This window comes from Polyodon spathula, chromosome 7 (assembly GCF_017654505.1).
Source record: "Polyodon spathula isolate WHYD16114869_AA chromosome 7, ASM1765450v1, whole genome shotgun sequence".
NCBI lineage: Eukaryota > Metazoa > Chordata > Actinopteri > Acipenseriformes > Polyodontidae > Polyodon > Polyodon spathula.
This window is the reverse complement of record NC_054540.1, coordinates 11,811,680-11,827,632: the sequence shown is the minus strand read 5'-3', so window position 1 is coordinate 11,827,632 and position 15,953 is coordinate 11,811,680. Positions and strand designations below refer to the sequence as shown.

Genomic DNA, 15,953 nt, shown 5'->3' with positions numbered 1-15,953 from the left:
ATAATCATAAGTGACTTGCATTCAAAAATTAAATTTAAAAGAAAATGTAACTCTTGTCAATTTCAATGAAATGGTCACCCAAAGCAATGGGATTTCAGTCTGAAGCCCAAGTCAGTTAAAAGTCTGAAATGCATATAACACTGTGTTGGAATACTGGCCTAAGTATAAAAGTGTCTTTATTAGATGTTCTCTGAGTTAACTAGCATGTTACCTAATTAACCTTTTGTCACCAATTATTGTTAACAGGTGAGGGTCCATGATTACTATAAATATAAGTAGCATAGGCACAAGTTTGTCATTCCTGAATGTAAGGGAGCAGAAAATGGCAAAATACGCTCAGTTAAGCAAAGAAAAAAGTAATTACTTTAAGAAATGAAGGTCAATCTTTAAGACAAATCGCAAGAACTTTGCAAGTGTCTGTAACTGCTGTGGCCAAGACCATCAAACGATTTGAAGAAACTGGCACTCATGAGGACCGAACAAGGGTGCCAAGGGTGACCTCAGAATCAGAGAACAAGTTCATTCGAGTCACAAGTCTGTGAAACCAGCGATTAACTGCCCAAAGAAACCATTGTTAAGAGTGCAGAATAAGAGGAAGAGACTTGCCTGGGCCAAAAAACACAGAAACTGGACATCTGAGGAGTGGAAGTTGGTCTTATGGACCGATGAGTCAAAATTTGAAATATCTGGGTCCAACCGCCGAGTATTTGTAATATGCAGAGAGGGTGAGCGCATGAGTTCTGCATGTGTGGTTCCCACTGTCAAGCATGGAGGAGGCAGTGTCATGGTCTGGGGTTGCTTTGCTGGTGACAGAGTTGGTGATCTTTACCAAGTCCATGGCAAGCTCAACCAGCATGGCTATCATAGCATACTTCAGAGGCATGCCATTCCATCAGGATTATGGCTAGTTGGGCAGTCCTTCATTCTTCAGCAAGATAATGACCCGAAACACACCTCAAGGTTGTGCAAGAACTATCTGGCGAAGAAGGAAAGTGAAAGACAACTCAATCAAATGACCTGGCCTGCTCAGTCTCCAGACCTCAATCCCATAGAACTTGTATGGGACGAACTGGACAGAAGAGTCAAAGCAAAGGTACCCACAAGTGCCCTACATCTCTGCGAATTGTTGCAGAAGAGCTGGGAAGGCATGTCGGGTGATTTCCTACTGAAACTTGTTAACCGAATGCCTCGTGTTTGTGAGGCTGTTATTAAGGCAAAGGGTGGCTATTTTGAGGAATCCAAGATTTAAAAAACTTGGAAAAAACTTGCCAAAGAGCCCTGTTCTAACTAAGGCAGCTCTATCTGTCCAGGGTATACGAGAAACACATGCAAGCAGTTTTACAGCAAGTACAGCATAAACCAGTCTGCGTTGTTGCAGATGAAAACCACAGATGGGAGAGAAGTGTCATGAACATTGTATTTTATGAAAATTGTATATTTTTGTAATAATATCCCTTGTTTGACTACTCTGTATATTGTAATGCCAGCAATAAACTTTTTTTCAAAACACCTTTATTTATTGACTGACCTACAGTACATTGTTACTAGTGGACTGCTTTAAGAAAGATTTTTCCAGGAAACTACAGTATCTCAGGGACTTGAAACAAATTCAACAATTTTTTTTTATGTAAAAGTGTTATTCGTGTTCAAATTACGTTGTTAATTCTTTATAAAATTAGTAAAAAATGAAAAAACGGAATTGGTCATTTTTGAAAAATGGAATTTGTCATTCCCAGAATGGAAAATCAGGAGCACTAATTATTCCTGACACACACTTGTTGTTTGAACAAAACTAGGCACTGTCAAGACAGTTAAAATAAACACTAAAAATGTTCAAGAAATATAATCCCCAAAATGTTGCTGCTGCTGTCCCTTCCTCTTCAGGAAATGATAATCCTGAGAAGAAACAGACAAATAAAAGGTGTTCCTAGTGGAAGTAGAATTATACCTACGGCCGAATTGAGGAAACAGTACCTCAAATATGTTTTGTAAAGATTTGATGGTAGTATATATTTGAACCACAAGTAGTGTCGCATTCAATTTAGCCAAAGGTGAGAGGGATATATTTAACCTACACCAATTTCAAAAAGAATGTTCCTGAAATAGGACAGAGGAAGGGCATATTTAGATTCCCTAGAAGGCCTTTGTCTGAGCTTATATTGGTAAGCACTTAAAGGAGGCGTACTGAAATGTGAATCCGGTCACTGCGTCACAGTTTACTTTTGTCGCTCTCCTTGATGTGGTACAATAAATTTGGTTTAACCTTTTAGTGAATCAAATTAGAACTGTTACTATTAGGGCTGCTATGTTTAAATCGAAAATCGCTTTTTCGATTGATTCAATTCCTCATTACATACATCGAAATAAATGCTGGATAATCGATTAAATAGTTACATTTTTGTAACGTGCACAGTTAATAACATTATTTAAGTTTATCAATGAAACTGCATCGAATGCTCTGCCTTGCTATTTACAGTATTTTTGCCAAAGACAATCAATGTTCGTGCTCTTCTTTTCCTGCTGGAGTTAACAAGCATCCGATTTGCTGGTCCCATTCATGCTACCAGCGAATCAGTTTTGAAAATGCTTTGTAAGTACACGCCCTCTGTGTACTCTGTTTAAACAAAAAGCGTGCCATGGATTCAGAGCAGGACGACAGGCTTGTGTTCCTGGCAAACAGCCTATAAATAAACAGAGCACATTGAAGAAAACTGACTGAATATAGTTTGCGCTTCTTTGGGGTTTCAAAATGAACTGTTAAACCTGGGAATAATACGGTTTACGTTTTTACTGTTATGGTGTATTTTTCAAACCGGGCTACATGCTCCGTCTGGGTTTCCCGATTGGTGACCACATCTAGGTCGACGCAAGTAAAAATCAGTGCATTGTGCAAAGCTATATTACAGGTAATTACCCCTCACATTCCATTGCTGTTCACAAGCTTTTACTAAACAGCAATGATATTCATTTCTGTGGGTGGTACAATCATTGATATTTTTGTGAACGATTTTATATATACATTACACACACACAGAGTCTATATTGATTCATACACCAGCACACGTATGAATGATGTGCTGGCAGTCTTAAACAAGTACATTTTTCAAAGCCTTCGGGAAAAATAGTTGAGCCACAAGGGAAAACGTTTTGCTTGTGGAGACGTGGCGAGCGGCTAGTGGGAACGCAGCATAACAAGCTGGGCCAAATAAATAAATCGTTGCGACGAAGAACAGTAATGTGTACTCCAAAACAGTTTTAAGATATGCAATCTTTTTTTCAAGGTCTTTAGAAAAAAAAAAAAAAGTCAAAAGTTCTACAATTTTACAATAATCCTTTTGTATGATTTCAGTTTCCCATAGACAGATTTTATCACAGTAAAGATTTTACAGATTTTATTACTGGTCACAGTAAAGGTTATTAGAATATTTAAAATGTGAGATAATGCACGTTATTAGTATAGCTTTTATTAGTAATCAATAAGTAGCCTATATTATCTTAACTACAAATACAATACAACCCACATGCAGAAACTACTACTGTGCAGAAGGCTACGATTGAAAAACAAAAACGACAGTTGTGAATTAAAAAAAAAGTTTAGAAAATCTAATATTTGTTACTTTTGAAAGAATAAAAACACCACTAATTCTATCCACATAATCGCAGGCCACTGATGTTTTGAAAGGTAAAAACAGGTTTCTCAGTCAGACAGAAATGATAACACTATGGCAAAAATCTAGTTTCCCCTCCGTGGAATCGTCCATGCGTTGTTAGGCAGTACGTCATCCTATGACGCAGATACTGAGTCTACCTACTGACAACCGTAGATACACAGCATTATATATGCTGACAACTATTTCCACAAAGCTTAAGCATGCATGACTTGTCCTGGCTCGCCTGCAGGGGGTTGCGAGGATCTCAGTCTCTCCCCCCCCCCCTCCTCCTCCCAGCACCATACGGTGCAAAATTCCTGGTGAGAACCCTGTAATCGATTGCTATTTGGAGGTTTAGCCAACAGCCCTAGTTACTGTACACACTGATTTAATAGATGCCTGTGAACAACATAGACAGAGAAAGAAATCTGAGAAGGTACACACTGTGTAACAGTGAATAATGACTGTGTGAAAATGCCAAGCAGAGGCTCAAATCCCAAAGAAGCTGTCCAGGAAGCTTACTGATTAACACAAAGCGAGGAACTGAACAGCCTGTTTCAGCAATAAAACAACAACGACCCACACGATAAAAATGCAACATGCATTTGGCCAAGGATAAGTACTAAACCTCTGTATAAAAGGTTATTTAAAGGAATCTATGTCTGATGCCAATGTCTGCTCTTTAAAACAGGCTGAAATTCCATTCACAAATAGACTACCAATTTAAAACCTACATTCCAGTGTTATGAATGTGGGCTTTTCAATTTAGCAGTAGTCTACACAATTTGATAAAGAAAACTATGCCTTTTTGTTTTAGCAGTTTTTAATAGACAAGAGTGAAAACTAAAAAAAATAGACCACAACAGATACATTTAGCCTTGGACATTTTAGGATGATTTCAAATGTAGTGCCTTATGGTATTCAACTGTGATAAAACATGTACAATACGCCCCTCCACCCACATGAACTGTACATTCTGCAATGCTTTGCAGGGGTGAATCATGTAAATGTGACTGTATAGTTGGCTATATTCCAACTATAAAAAAGCAAAAGTTCAGACTTTTAGTGCTTGATCACCAAGTCTAGTGTATAAAATGGAAAACGTAATCTCAAATTATCTGACTACTTAACTAATTGCTTTATAGCTCAAGGTAGTCAAACATTCTCAGATAAAGTGTTCTTTTTCTTCTTAGTAAAGGCAGAGGAATTATGTTTTCTTATGAAACTAGAGCTGTTGAAAGCTAATATTTAATTTGGGAAAGTCAACCTGCCTGACATTTCAGATTTCTCCAAATGCTACTCAGCTTCTGCAATGAGGAGACAGATGGACCTCTTCCAAGAAACAGGTTTAAGCTGGGTCATTCCAAGATGGTGGCACAACAGCTGCATAGCACATGATAACTTACATTTTGCTCATATATAGCCTACTCTGCAAGAGGGGGTTGACTCTCTGTTAAACCCCCTGAAATATCTGAACTATTTGACAGACTTAGATATGTGTAAATGCCACTCCACACATTTTCTTTTATACAGCACATTGGCATGCAACAAGACTTGTGCAATCAAACACAGGGACATAAATAAGAGTGATATTGTACACATGGGTGAAAATGGCCAAATAATCATTTTGACAGAAACCTCTGGGGCAAAAACCAATCTTTTCACCTAGGCCTAGCCAGAAGCTCTGGGGTTGTACAAGCTCTCAGATGCATTCAGAGCCATTTTGGACCACTTTCACAAGCAAATTTAAACTTGACTTTGTAGAAAAAGAAATTCAGAAATGACTTCACATACAACTTGTCATTTTACCAGATGGATCAACTTGATAAATGCAGTGCTTACTCCAGGATGACCTTTACTGTTAATATGTAAAGTAACATCATTAGAAAATTAAACAAATAGTACATTTGTCAATGGGGAAGAAAAAAAAAAAAAAAAAAAAAAAAAAAAACCTGCTGAAAAAAAAATAAAACAAACTACCTTTCACAGTGCAGTGGGACAATGTCCCCCCTTCCTGACTTGTCAGGGATTTGTTCTGATTACTTTAAGCCTACTTTATTATACAGCATATAGGCAACAAGCTCAGGCGTCCAGCCAGTCTACAGTGGAATAGCCTGGACCGAACCGGCAACGTTTAGGTTATAGGGCGCATCCTGCACTCCACGCAGAATGCCTTTACCGGATGCGCCACTCTGGAGCGTTTTAGGCTTTTCTGAGCTCATTGTTTTGTCTGGCAGATTGAATTGAGGGGGTCGCTGAAGCACAATAAGATAAAATAAGCCCAGTTGATTTTAAATCTCAATTTCTAGGAGTGCAAAGTCTAATGCAGCACTCCCTATGGGCCCTAAGCCAAGATCGGCAACTCTGCACAACCATGATTTAAACCAGTGAGCTTCTGATCGTTGGACTCGCCCTGCACTCACAAGTTAGTGACTTTACTAGAGGTGCCGCTGGGGACACCTCTGATGAATTGAAATGGTGTAATAAACATAAAAACAGGGAAGCAACCAACTGGGTGAATGCCTCCAAGAGAAAGTTGAGACCTTTTTCTAATTTTACCCCCTCCTATCTTTTACTGTATAGTAGAAATCTTGTAAAGAGATTCACTTCTAGTCCCCATTTACCCCAATCACAGTTGTACATGTTACCAGAGACACTGATATGAGCAGATGTGGTAAATCCTGATCCCTTTAACCAGGGATTCCTAAGCATGTAAGCACTTGCATCTCGAGAGATTAACAATGAAAATGCTGTGCAGGTGTTTCTAAAAGATCAAATTTAATGGCTGCAAAACAGCAAACTCAATGAAAAAGAGGTCAGAATCATAAGATTTCATACTAGCTACAGCTGTCAGGATGTACAGTTGTTGGTGGTGTTTTTAGCTCAGTATGAACCCTGTATCCTGCAAACAGCTAATATTTATAATGAAAAACACTACCTGGCAGGGGATTTCTTAATGGCTTGGTTACTACTGGATGTGGCTCTTAGGGAATAACAGTTGTACACTCAAATGTCATGTTTTTCCAGATACTTGCAAGTACGATTTTAAAGTCGTAAAACTCATTTCATCCACATCAAACATCCTCTGCTGGGATTGGAATTCAAGGCTCTGGAGTGCACGTTTGTACCCTTTACGGCAAGGGAAGGCAATTTCTGTTCCAACTGTACCCAAAATTTACTTAGTTCGATAAATTAAGTGCTTTCTTAGCTTAATTGGTCAGTTGGAACAAACACCAAGAGGGGCACCAGCCCCCCCAGAACCGGAATTGCCCACCACTGCTTTACGGCACACACAAGTGTAAAGGCACAGATGTTTTTCCATCACTGTACTGTTAGTGAATGTTTTCTACTATAAAGCAGTAATACAACAAACTCATGAGAAAGAATGATCCCAGTGGAGTGCTGTATGAAGTGTGATACCAATGTTTGACAATAAGAGCAGTCTCTTTATTCTTGGGTGCATGGCTGGGGGCAATTCTCCGTTTTCAATTACATTTCCTTGTCAAAATCAATAAACCAATTCCAATTCCCTTTTAATCAATTCCAACACATCATTGATCAAATACACAATTAGCAATACTCTATGGAAATTATGTTCTCACAGTGGCAACAAATTACTTAAATTGGAGTCAATGTTAATCAATTAAATTGGCTTCAAATGAAAGCAGCTGAACAATCACATCAATTATTATGTCCCTAAAACATCAATATATTTTAAAATGGAATTGAAATTGAACAGAAATTGACCCCAACCCTTACTGAATGTATTAAAAAAGCACAATTTTTAATACAAGTTGAAAAATGTTTTTACTAGATACCAGCTAAATAAAAGGATTGCAGATTTCTAAATTATTGGTGATTTGTTATTTGGCAGAAGGGTATCAGCTCAAGCTTTTTTCTGCTTTGTAAACAGATGCCTGTAGTTTGAGAGCCTAAAGGCCACTGCTCACCAGATCGGTTTCTTTATCTAACATGTTTATTTAATATTCGTCCTCCAGAATGAATACATATACATATACATTATATATATATATATATATATATATATATATATACACACACACACACACTGGAACAGGTTAGTGATAAGGCGGTACACTAACACTAGTATTCTCAGGATGAGGCGGAACACAAACGGCACGGTCTCTTAACTATGGCTCCCAACTACAGCGTTATGGGAGCACTGTATTACTGTTACACATATCTTGTGTCTTGATCAATATCACTGTATCTGGGTTAGACCTTTTAGAAAATGCAGGAACCACACAGAGTCTGTTAGAAATGTACAAGAATGCATTTCACAGAAGAAAGGACACCGGGGGAGAGGGTCTTTAAAGAACTGCACGTCCGAGCCCTCAAATCTGTTTTAAATGTATTAATTGCATTTAGGTATTCCTTCCTTCTTTAAAAGTGCGCTATCATTTTATATGTAAAGTAAAGGAAAACATGAGCAAAGCATTACAGCACAAGTTACTATATATATATAAAAAAAAAAAATAAAAAAAAAAAAATTAGGAAATGTTCCTAAAAACACATACAACTCCAATACAAGCTAATACTGTTCGGAGAGGCTCTTCTCAGCACTAGTCAGCTTCAAACATGCCTCCAACCACTCCTGGTAGACCACGTGTAGCTTGCAATACTTAAGAGTGGGACTCGTGTTACTGCAGGCACTTAGAAAACAAGCGTGGGGTAAACACATACTGCACTGATAATGAAAACGGGTGAATTATTCATGATTGACTATTCGTAACTCTGGAGTGCTTTTGGTTACACAACAGTGCTTTGTAATAGGATATATCATGTTAAGGCAGCGTCACTACTCACAGATAAATCATGACGAGTCATTACACCACTAGCAATCCACTCATACAGACAACCATCTATAAACAAATGCATGTACTGTACATGCACACACTCTCAATCAGCTCTGCCACATAGGGACTGGGATTTTAAAGAGAGGAAAAATATGTAATGCTTCTGTAGAGTAACCCTTGCTTACAGAATTCCAATATGTTTGCTAGTTTGACATAATAGCCAATAGTGTATGTTGTGTACCAACAAATCCCTAAGACGTCAGGCTTTTGTCTCATCTTTACCACCACCCCATCATAGCCTGAAGTAGCGTGCAGTGTGGCAACAACATCATTATCAGCCAGGGCGCCCAGGGACTGCATTAGCGGTTACTATAGATTTCCTTGATGGTGTTAATTCAACAGCATTGCTGCCAGCAGATATGTCACAGACAAGCTGCTTTAACAACAGGAGAGGTTAATTTAAAACTGCACCTACCGTACTGTGCCAAATTCACACTGGGACTTTAGTTGAATGTGGGAACTGAGAATTGTGCTCCATTACTGCAACAGATATTTGTTAGAAACAAGTCAACATGTTTTCACATTACAGTAAAGACAACAAGAAGCCAAGAAAAAAAAAAGACCACAAGTAGAGAGGTAATAAGGAGGTTATCAAAGGCATGGTACAGCACAGTCATGCAGCACAATCTTTAGTTTGGATGGCTGCAAGATAAATTTGCTTGTGCTTTCGATATCCACTAGCTCTTTATGAAAATCCATGCTGACCGCCCAGTGTTATTGTTAGGGACCAGTGGAGTGTAGAATGGCTGAGGGTAACCCTAACAGCCAGTTACTGCAGACAGGGCAGAAAAATGATCGTTAAATCCCTATAGAGATACAGTAACCCCCTGACCAGCATTATTAAAACCTGAGTCTGGACATGAAGGGCCTCTTCTCAGCACCAAACAGCACTAACACAGTAGCAGGGGTTTAATGAGTGAACACAATAAAAAGCCACTGTACTGTTAAAACACAACTAGTTCAATTTGGTGAAAAATTACATCCTGCAAACAGTAGACTTTGTACTGAGACACAGCACTGTAAAAGGTTAGTGCGCATTATTAAGACCCATTATCAGGATGGCTGTATATTCGTACCTCTTGCCCAACATGTACTGTAGATATGCAAAGGAAACTGTTTGTAATGAATGGAGGGATAATCTTAAAGATGTGTTCTCCCCCACTAGTTATGAAGAAAAGCAACACATACAATAGTGCATGCGCTTATATATATTTGGGGGTTAATAGCCTCAGGATTTGCCAGGTTCTGTTCCGTTTTCTACTCTCCATGATTATTTGGAGAGACAATTACTTAACCATGGAGCAATGCACACAATGACATTAAAAGATCTACTAAAACAGTGCCAGCTGTTCAAATGCTTTAGCTTACATATTTAGGAATCACCACATATATAGTGTCTGGGTAATCCCCTAGAAAGTGCTATAATGCTGAATAATCACATAAAATGTCTGCAACTCAGACAGTTGAAGCTTGTCAGGGACGCAGGGATTGGTTCATAAAAGGGCACGTCAGCAGGCTCTGTGTCTGTAGCACATACTGTGCGCCAATGATTCTTTGTTGGGGAGAATGCTGGTTGCTGCAGGTTTCATTTTTTTCTCAAACACTTTGCTCCTTTAAAATCAAACAAAATAATACAGGCACAAGTTAAGATATAGCTACAGTATATCAACGCTATCACAAATGTTTGTTCAAACATTGACTGTTGAAGTCTAAGGTTGAAAACTGACATGAATCTGAAAAAAGCGATAAGCTGTGTGGGGAATTGCTGCGCTGAGAGAAACACATTATAACTGGGCATTCTAACTGAGCACAGAAGCAGGGGTAACATAATTCTTTCCAAACCGCAACATGAAGACATATATGGCAAATCAGGTGAGAAATTACTTTCTAAGCAACCACTATAATTTACAGCAAACACCTTCAGACGGAGACCTTGGTTCCATGGTCTCCCATGATGCCAAGCTGTAGTTTGCTGTTTTTACTTGATATACTGTACCACAACTTTTAAACAAATCCTCTCCTTGTGTCTTCAAGTGCCTAAAATGACCTGACATGTAGCAAGTACTGTAGCTTGCAAATCTGCAGGCTTGTTTGTTGGCAGTCAAGAAAATGCAGGCCCCCAAAATATTATTTGCTGCTGTGCTGTGTCAATCCCCTGTCTTAGTTGTGGGGGGGGGGGATAAGAACCTGGCAAATCAGGCGAAACTTACAAAAACAGGCAAAACTGGTTGCAGAAAGGAACAAAAAAGTATTACACAGTGTCAAGAACAAAAGGTTCAAGCACATTAAACCTCTTGAGGCACAACCTCAAGGGAAACAAAGAAAAACAAGGACAGCGTTGTTTAAAAAAGAAGTTCAGATTATAAATTTGCTATAGTATAACAGAAGAGAGAGAAAAAAAGGTGTTCCATTCAATGAACAGCATCATTAAATGTCTGGTTGTTTAAGAGGTATGGGTAGGAATGGAGCACTGCTGTTTTGTGGTTGAAACTTTAACCATGCATGATCTCTGGAAGACACTCTCAAAAGTGGAAAAAATTTAAAACGGTAAACACCACATTAAAAAGTACATGTTTCACATGTATACTACTGAGCAAAAATATACTGTTTTACTAAAACCCAACCTCACAGCACTGAAACCCCCCCCCTTTCCTCCCTGCTGACAAGCCGTTTCGGTTTTACATCACCTTTGAGACCACAGCTCTGCTGCAGCTTCATTGTTTTTAAAACAAAACGTTTATATTCTATCTTGTACTCAGTCTCTCGGATAACTATTGTAGCTACTGAATTGCATCCGGTCACAGTGCCCTGCTGTTCACACAATTAATAAGAAGTTGTAAGAGTATTTTTTTTTCTTCATTTCCTGTTCTCCATGCTGAACTGTGTGTGTAGCATTTCAAAACTGTACCTTCACTTAACCTGCTGTACTGGACCACTCTTTTCAAATGTACCCTGGTAGCCAGAAATTAACAATGCGCTCATACGTTACTTTAAACATTAACAACTTATGAAATCCCACACAGGAATTATTTTTATCGTTGTTTTAAAAACAATAAACACATAAATAAATAAATAAAAATAATAAAACACCATGTCCCTTTTCCCATGTATAGTGCTCAACTGTTCTCTACGTTAATATAAAAAAGAGCTACAAGAGAGCTGATCCTTTAATAACCTGCTGCTTGCCCGTCAGTAAAAGTCACCTGCTCCTTGCAAGTCCATATCTATTTTCCCTCAAGGGCACTGAACAAAAAGATTCCCTGTTGTAGACCTGAATGCAATAAAGCAGTGCAGAAAAAATAGTAACTTATTAAATCTCATAGTGACTGACACAGCAAATTCCAAGAAATTAAGTATACAAAGCGGGTTAATCAGCTCTCAGGATTTTAAGCTAAAGCTCAGATTGTGTCTGGGTGGAAAAAAAATCCACAGTGGAAAACTGGCAATAAACCTAGAGAAATGCCTGAAGCATTCAACTTGTATGCGAGCCTGCACATCTCATTAACCACACACATTTCAGAAAGATGAAGCTTTATTTTTTTTTTACGTGGCACAGTAAACATGTGCTGTTCTTTTACAAATAGATAGAGATCTTTCTATACTACTGCCAGTGCTGTTAACCTCAGTGTGCCATCACGCACTTGCAACCCCTTGATCTCTAAAGTTTCAGGGCACCCTTCCATGTTGCAAAGGGGTCTTAGACTTTTGTCTTGTCGTAATTTGACTGGGCTATAAATCAAGCAAAACAAATGGAGTATAATTCACTAAAAAAGCATTAAAATGTGCCAATATCAAGTTGCACAAGTGTCTCATGTAGATCCACAGTAAAAATTGGAATGGAACTCAATGGAAGCATGTTTTTGGTAGGGTGTGTTATTTATGAATTAGGTCTGATTTGTCACACCTCAGTGGGGTCCGAGTCTATACCAGACAGGTTAGTTTAGGAATATGTGACTTATTAATCTTGAGTTAAGACATCATCAGCAAGTCAATAATGATAGCGGCGAGCCACCAGTGCATTTACTGGTTAGCCCAGAGAACCGGATCATTCCTGGAGGCATAATCTAAGGAATTTTAAATAAAATGGTTCGTCAACATGATATAAATATGTGAAAAAGAGCTGCATCCATGTTATGTCAAGGTGAAAAAAAAAAAAAAATTATTCTCAAAGTGCTTCTCTGTATCATTAACATGGCCAACACATTTAGCAATCAGGATTTACATAACCCTGCCAATATGAAGTCGCAACCTGAAATGGCGTCTGAGATAAGAGGCACTGGTGCTGTAGTGGCAGAATCCACGTAAAGTAACTACGTCCTGTGAGAACCCAGTGCATCAACAGGCCTGTCACTCACTGGCTTTGAGAGACAACAGGGCAAGTGCTTCTTCCTGACCTGCCTAATACATTATTAAGCAATTATCTGTTCATCTGGGTTGAAGTTACTTTAATCTTCCTTTGATCTAATTAAAGCCCAACATCATAGATGAGATGCAGGGATTCAGACCCCCATCACTCCCCCTACTTGTATGGCAGATGCTTCTAAATAGGATATTGGACCATAGCAGTATCTAACTTTCTAACATAGTTCAGGTCTTTCAGTGAAAATGTACTTAAATTATTGAGCTAATATTTTTTGTGACAGCTTTTGTGATGTAACTAATTTTAAACAGACCATAATAAAACCTGCTATTGCTTCCTCATACCTGAAGTACCCCCCCCCCCCCCCCCTTTTTTTTTTTTTTTTTTTTTTTTTAAAATCGACAGTGTTGTATTTCATAGCAGACCTTTTGGAAAAAAAAAAAAAACACCAAAAAAACAGTGGGGCAGTGCTAATGTTTCAACATTCTACCTGCATACAATTTCAGTTTTAAACCATGTTTTTTTACGAACGTCAGGATTTTGGTCTCTGTCACGCAGCACCTTATTCGCATAACTCCACCACAATTAAAAAAAGATTAAACAATAGTGATGACTCAGAACTCTGGTCACCCGATCAGTCCCAATTTATTCCCATAATTCTTACAAGCTCTGTGCATTTTCTAGCGCCACAACCACTGAAATAATTATGTGTGGAAATATTTCTGAACATGTACTTTCTAGCAGATAATTCAGCACTTGTTTGTAGCCAATGGCAAGAGGTGAGTCACCCTGCCTTGAGACAGAAATAACTTCATATTATGAAAAACGCGATTGTCTTAAACCCAGATGAAAATGTACTGTTATTAGACAGTGATGCTGAAAAGATGCAGTGAGAGAAACTACGCCAGTTCCAGCAGATGTTTTTGGTACCGTGACCCAAAACAACCTACTGTATACAGTACTACTTCAGACAGGACCAGCTAGCTACATAAAGCCTACTGGCTCCTTCACCGTTTGAAAATACTATCCTTAGCCAATTCAATATTATTCACGGACGTTAGGAAGGCTGAGGTCAGAACGGCTGTAAACATTGCACAGTGCTACCTTTTAAATGTGCAAATCAATGGCACTTCTAACACTCTGTAACTACAGTTAATGTTTAAACACTTGTAAGTAACGAATAAAACACGAACTAGCCTCTGCCACAGTTCAATCCTGTTGCATGAAAGCCAGCGTAAAGGTATTATATAACATACTTCCCTTGGGACATTTACTATTTAAATAATCACACTTGCTAAGACTGAAGACAGTCACATCCTGCAGATAAGCACCCAAGCGTACTACATGCATCAGCTGAACCAGAAAATGTGGTAAATGTAGTAGAGATGCATCTCTTGAGCACTCACATTGAAATGCGGATTTGAAAACACAACATAAATAAAAGTACATCCCTCTCTTGCCTTACGCCAAGGTCTCAATCCACAGCAGCAGGAACTACTTACTAATCTTGTTTCCAGGAGTTTACATTCTATTAGCATCCATATGGCATAGGAAGGTCAGGATCACTGAAGCATCCAAAGCTAGTACCTGCTGTCTGCTCATTCAACAAGCTGATTAAATGTGACTTTAGTTTGCTGGGGGAGAGTCAGAGATTAAACATAGGGAAGGAACACAATACAGTGTGTGTGCATTCATATATATATAGCTCAAAGAGCCAGCTGCCCAACATTTCGATATGTTGTACATATCTTTCTCAAGGGAGCCTGTGTTTGAATCAGAACATTAGATATATAGAGTTTTAGTTTCCAATTCCTATTGACAGCTTTGGAATTGGAAGTTAAAAGGTGACCACTGAATATGTATAGTTGCAGATAGAAAGGTAAAGAAAGTATACAGTAAACAAACCCTGTGATTTTTGTTCTTTCTACATATTTTTGTTTTGTTGAACTGTTGCTTGCAAGATATATATATCCTTTGAAGGGTCCCTTTTTTTAAATAACCAAGCTTTAATAGCATGATTCATAAACAAATATGGTATCAATAATGCACTGTACATTAAAAATGTAACTCCTTCCTTCCTCCCTCCACCAACATTCCATTTCAATTCAAGTTGAAGGGAAATATACATTTCCTTAATGTAAAATATTATTCTTTACCTTTCTGATGTTAATGGTTTTGGCAGCACAAAGACTGGTGTAGTGCTATTTTCAGATACATGGATAAAAAGTGGTACGCAGCGAACCGCGCTTGCTCGCGCATGCCTAAACAACTTCCGCTTAGAAAACAAGGAAGTGCCCATTGAAATCCGGTACGTTGCTGTTTTTGGTCTTTATCATATATAACTGAATTCATCATATTAAGAAAATACTTTGCAAATATTTATCATATGCAATACACAGGGTCTTACACATTGTTGTTTATTTATTTTTTACTTCTGCAACTTTGTGGTGGACTTTTCATTTTGTCTTGTTCGTCTTTAATTGTTTTTTTCCTAAAGAAATGAATTGTCCGTTTCCAGTTAAGTTAATGGTAAATGTACCTTTGTTTGATAATAGGAAAACACACCACATCGTAATTGATTGCACCCGTACCAAAATCTCACAGCAGGGTTCTCGCCAGCGCTGTTGAGCGTAACGGGCAACTACGTGTGTTTTCAGTTTGTGTAACGGCCAAAAAATAATAATAATCCTGTGAATCACTGTTCGAGTTGGTTGTATTTCCATTGCATTTGTACTGAAAGCCAGCTTGCCGCTTTCCTGGAATCAACGACTTAAATACTTTTTGCCTTTCTGTCTTTCAGCCGTGTCCCGCTTGCGTGGTAGGCCACTCTCTATCTGTCTGTGGTATGTGAGCGACTGCCTGTGCTGTCACCCGCAAATGATTGTCTATACTTCCTGAGAGTACACGTGTTCTCCTGTAGGCCTTGCCGTACCCCAGCTGTTGAATGTTCTTTCACCTGTGACTACTGACAGTAAAATATTGCACTGATTCTGACATTAAAACTCAAATCATAGTGAGAATAATCCTTTTTAAAATAATGTGTTTATTATTTTATTAAATTATTCC

General features: G+C 38.4%; 1 protein-coding gene across 4 annotated transcripts in view; it reads right to left on the bottom strand.

The window, feature by feature from the left end:
• The window catches only part of LOC121318156 (putative adenosylhomocysteinase 3), a 40,869-nt gene that overhangs the window by 22,507 nt on the left and 2,409 nt on the right, over positions 1–15,953 (bottom strand). The gene's annotated exons all lie outside the window — the stretch shown is intronic.